The sequence below is a fragment of the Mus pahari genome, chromosome 17, assembly GCF_900095145.1.
Source record: "Mus pahari chromosome 17, PAHARI_EIJ_v1.1, whole genome shotgun sequence".
Lineage (NCBI taxonomy): Eukaryota > Metazoa > Chordata > Mammalia > Rodentia > Muridae > Mus > Mus pahari.
In genome coordinates this window covers 59,346,524-59,351,969 of record NC_034606.1, presented here as the reverse complement: position 1 = coordinate 59,351,969, position 5,446 = coordinate 59,346,524, and the positions used below count along the sequence as shown (strand labels likewise).

At 43.6% G+C, this 5,446-nt stretch overlaps 1 protein-coding gene across 1 annotated transcript in view; it reads right to left on the bottom strand.

Annotated features, from left to right (window-relative positions):
• Tmem117 (transmembrane protein 117) overlaps positions 1-5,446 on the bottom strand; it is a 437,088-nt gene that overhangs the window by 422,705 nt on the left and 8,937 nt on the right. The window lies entirely within an intron of this gene.

The window sequence follows — 5,446 nt, the reverse complement described above, 5'->3', positions numbered from 1 at the left end:
GAGCAAGCCAATAAGTGGCACCTTTCCATGGCCTCTGCATCAGCTCCTGCCTCCAGGTTCCTGCCCTATTTGAGTTCCTGGCCAGACTTCCTTCCATGATGAACAGTGCTGTGGAACTGTAAGCTGAGTAAACCCTTTTCTCCCCAAGTTTCTTTGGTCATAGTGTTTCATCACAATAATAGTAACCCTAACTAAGAGACAAGCTTAGAGTCATTTTCAGATGCTCAGCTGGTACCCATGGCAACCAACTCTGAATAATCTGCCTGCCTCTGGCCTTGTCCAGCTTCAGCTGGGCCCTGCTTTCAGTAAATACACAGAACATTCTTGTTGTAGGAGATGGACAGCTCCTTCAGGCAGAGGTCTGAGACAATCTGTTAGAGGGGCAGAGTTGGAGAGGAGAGTTGAACTTGATAGGGGCTCTCTTAGCGTGGCAGGAAACAAGAGTACTAGACGGAAGACATAATAGGAAAGAATCTGTCTTTGAATTCGTCAGTTGCAATCTTGGTAATTCTAGATCAGTCTATTTATAAAATTGCTTAAGCCCTTTTTACTTTGTCTTACAGAAGTGTTCTCTCATGAATCAGACTTCACAGGTTCTTTAAAAACAAGAGAAAGTGAAGGAAGATGGGGTTGGGAGGTGGGTGTGAGTCTTGAAGGCGCTAAGGTGCAGTGGAAGCAAGGGTAATCAAACCACACTGTAGGAATGTCTCAAAGAATTCATCAAGATATTACAGTCTTAAAAGGAGGACGGTCTGAATATTGTATGATCATATTATAAACTTGCTCTTGTGCTTCAAGACTACTTTCTGTCCTTTTATGAAATTAGGACTCTAAATAAATAAATAGATGATAGATAGATAGATAGATAGATAGAGGAAGTCCACTTGTGGTCTCCTCATCCAGCCCTGCCTGCCCAGAGCAGAGGAAAGAGCAAGCCACTCAGCAAAACCTATGGCAACAAAATCCTAACACTTCGCAGAGACAATTCTCAGGTGGACCTTGAAATCTTCATTACCGCAGTCAACCAAAGGAGGTTAACGCCTTCCATTGCCCCTTCTGCTTGGGTCCCAAGGAATTTCAGATACTCAGCGAGGGTAAACCCAGCTCACGGAATCAAAGCACAGTAGATTTTTTTTTTCTCCTTTCCTTGACTTCCTGACTTCATGAGTCATGTCCCGGTACACTGGTGGTCGGGAATAACTTCAATTTATTCTTAGAGTACAAATTAATTATTTAATAGACTTAAGAAAGAAATTAAATTCTCTTCTTACTTAATATTTTACATACGATTTTTTCCTATCCATGGGTAGAAAATCATTTCAAAACATACTATTTGAATATAAAAACAAAACGAAACAACAACAACAACAAAACCCTAAGATTTAACCAAGCAAACAGGAAAGATACCAGAGAGTGCAAGCTGGTGACTCAATAGAGGTCATAAATAAAGCTTTATACAATGTTCAACAAGAGTTACTCCTGGACTAAGAAATTCATTTGAATGTGCGCCTCAATCACCCACCCCTGTTAGTATGGGAAACCTGTAATCCCAGATCTTGGGAAGCTGGGGTAGGAATTTGAGAGATCAAGGCCCGGCCTTGGGCCACAAAGCAAGACCTTGCTTGGCTCAGCAGGACAATCATACTGCTTCCAACACAGCTGTAAAACTGCAACATTGTATCTCCCACATAACTAAATCCAGGAGCACTAAACCCCTTAAATAGGTGCTCACAAAATCACTCTAGTCCCTCGCTTTGAATGTAAATCTATAGTATCCTGATGTTCTGTTGAAGTTTACTAAGAGATAACAAAGCCATGAGAGTTAGAGTGGACTGAAGGGAACATTTTATCCAATATGTAAATCTGGCATTTTATTAGAGAATTACAAAAGGTGAAACTGCTTGGCACAAAATTATTCTGGCCACTCCGTAAACCATCCTGGTATTTCTGCAGCACAAGGTTCTGTGCCTGTCATTTACCTTTAGTCGCCTCAGCGTGCATACATCATCACCAACATCAAGTGCCATGGGTTTGTATCCTCCCATCGTTAAAGGCTTAAATATAGCTTTTTAAAAACGAATTATGTATGAGGGCTGGTTATCTGGGAACCAAGACAGAAGCATTTATCATGTATCAAGCCAATAAGGACATTTGTGCTTGCATTAAAGTTTGGATTCTCTCCCACAGTGCTGCAGGCTATCCGCTGAGGGCACCCTACCGCACTGCTTTGCAAAAAGGTGACGACTTTGCAACAAGAAGACAAGCTTGAGAAAGCAACTCAAAGGAGGTGAACTGGGATTGGAAGAGGAAAGGAGTTGGCTGAGGTGTTAGAAGAGGCCCAGAATCTCACAGCAGGGCTCTGTGAGAAGCACAGTGAGGGACAAGGGTTTGAGGCCACACTCCGTGGAAGCCCAAGAGTCAGGCGGGAGTCCTCATCAGGAGCCTCAGCCATCAATCCGAAAAATTAGGAGTCACTTAGCAGAACAGTAAAAATCACCCTATAATCCACAGTGAATCAGGGGAGAAGAAGAGAGCTAGGCGGAGAGATTTAGAGTCTGTGAGCCAAGGAAGAAAGACAGAGAACAGAGAACGGGGGGGGGGGGGGGGTTTCAGCTCATGAGGAAGCTGGACCAGGAGTTCATGTACCTCACTCACAAAACTTGCAGAGTAGTTTTTCCTTAAGATGCATCGTTTCAGAGAGTTTGAGTAAGGATAGAAGAAGAAACTCTCCAACTGAGGTAATAAAATTAGCATTAAAATCTTTCCCCCGGGTAGGCAGAGAAGTTAAGATGCACTCGACACTCAGTAAACCGTTTGAAATCTAGACAGCCGTTTTCAGAGCTAAGCTACACTAACGGGAGAAGTGACATGCAAGCCATGACTGAAATCTTGGTTTTAGTATAAGAGACAGAATTTATAAGAGGATAGCTTGATGAACTGTGGCAACTGCAAAGTCAAACCACCTACCCGTATTATTGAGCCATTTTTTTGAGCTACACAGTTCTCAATCATCCTTTTATAAACTTGGGTGCTTTTCTCCAGCCTTAATATTCTGACCCTCTGGCCCTAACTACTGAATGTTTTAAACATTTAGTTTAAACATTCAGTTTAAACATTCAGTTCCTCCGATGGCTTACAAACACCTCTAGGCACGGAATGCCCTCTCTGGCACTCCCTATCTACTTTGGAGTCTCACCTTCACCACCCACCCTTAACAACTTCTACACAGATCACTCCAAACAGCGCCATGCTCGGTCCATATTTGATGAGTGAGCCAACTAACGCTATGTTCCTGTGAATCTTCTGTGTCCACGACCTGTCCCTCCAGATCACAGGAGCATATCTCATCCTGGAGACCACACCCTAGAAATCATCACTAAGGGATGACTGTCATTCGGCCGCGCCCAAAAATGTTCTCCGTTTTATTACTTCCGTTTCACTTGAACTCCAGAATGCTTGGTTTTCACCTAAACCTTCACTCGCTTCCAGGCTCCTCCCAGACAGTTAGCACCCGCCCGTCCTGTCCAGCCACATCCCACCCTACCAGCTTGTGTTTGCAAAACGCATGTCTGAGCAATCCCCACCAGGCTGTCAAATCCTTGTTCCCAGTGGCTGAGCTCTGAAAGAGAAGATGCAGGGCAGTTCCAACAGGCACCATTCACACTCCTAAGTGCTTATCCCTGGTGGCTCTCTGTGACGATGAGCAACATATCCACCTATCCCTGGCCGATGGACCTCCCTCCATTAAGTCTCCCAAACCTTGACCATAGACCTTAAAGTTCCTTATCCTACAACCTTTATTTGTCTTCTTTACAGTAAAGTAAGGGGTGTCAGGTGCGGGGATGCTCTCTTCCCTGCTCCTCCAACTCAGATATACCCACTTCAGCACCATTTTCACTCGGGCCCACATCTAAGGAACAGGTTCCCTGCCCTTCACCATGTAAGGCTGTGGTTTCTTCCCATATCCTAAGGCCAAGGCCAAAGAGGCCTTGCGAGACACAGTCATAGCCATGTGTCCTGTAGATATGTTTGTTCTGTCTAAATCACCCCCAAGATCCCCTATCTTAACTGTTATCATTGCTGAGAATACTACACTTTTATTACCGGGCTCGTTATCGTGCTGGTACAATACGCTCTTATTAAATTCTCTCAGTGACTGACCAGCGGCAGCGCTCGGATCTGATTCCATCCTCCCAACATCTGAGCTGATCAAGTGCCTTGCATTTGTCCTCCAGAAGGTAATGTTTATGAGAGCAGAGGCTGTGCCTGTTACACGCTCTACCCTAGTATCTGGTGCGTAATAAATAAATGTCTATTGGGTAACTATCCCTACTTCATGACCAGCCTCAATCAGGCAAGCAGTGGGAGCCATACTGGCCTCTTCCCTGGGAGTTGGAACTTAGGTAAAGCTAGTCTCACTGAGTGACTGACTATCCATGGTATCTCATCCTGACAGAGTTCTAGGTCTCAACTCAATTCACCCCAGAGTCCATAGTGAATTTCCTCCTTGGTATCTGTGAAATGGTCTAGTATCCTTATAACTGGTTACTTAGTCTTAAAGATTTGTTTGTTTGTAATTTATGTAGATGGGCATTTTGTCTGCATGTATAGCTGCAAGCCAGAGGAGGGCATTGGCCCCCATGGGACTTCAGTTACAGAGGGCTGTGAACCTCCCTGTGGGTCCTGGAAATTCTCTTAACTGCAGAGTCATCCCTCTAGCACAGCAGTTCTCAACCTGAGGGTCACAGTCCCTGGGAGGGAGGGGTACATATCAGATATTCTGCATATTAGATATTTACAATTCACAGTAATGTACAGTAGCAAAATTACAGCCATGAAGTAGCAGCAAGAATAATCTTACGGCTGGGGGGTGGGGTCACCAGAGCATGAAGAATTGATTTAAAGGGTCGCAGCATCAGGCTGTAGCATAAGAACCACTCTGCTAACACTTAACTAGTTACTTTTTAACTTAAACGAATTTTTTCCTGGTTATTTATTACCAAGAGATTTCTTAGTACTATTCTGTTCTTTTGTATACTATGCTACATATACTATAACATACAGGTTCCAAAATAAACATGAAGTCAAAGTTTTGGTTTGGGGGTTGTTTTTCTATCCGGGTGATAGGGTTAGGAAAGGTAGAGAAATGGATCAGAAAGAAAGGTTTATTGCCACAAAGCCTGGAGACCTGCATTTAATTCTTGGAATCCACATGGTACAAGAAAAGAACCAACTCCTGTTCATTGTACTCTGAACACATACACACACATGTATACATGCACACATACAACGCACGCACATGCACGCACATGCACACACAGAGGAGAATACGCACCCATGCATGCTACTAAATGAATAAATACAAAAAGGTATTCTTATGATGTAAAAAAATGTGCTCTGTTTATAATTTCATGTGCATATATGTGGGTTTGTGTGTGTGTGTGTG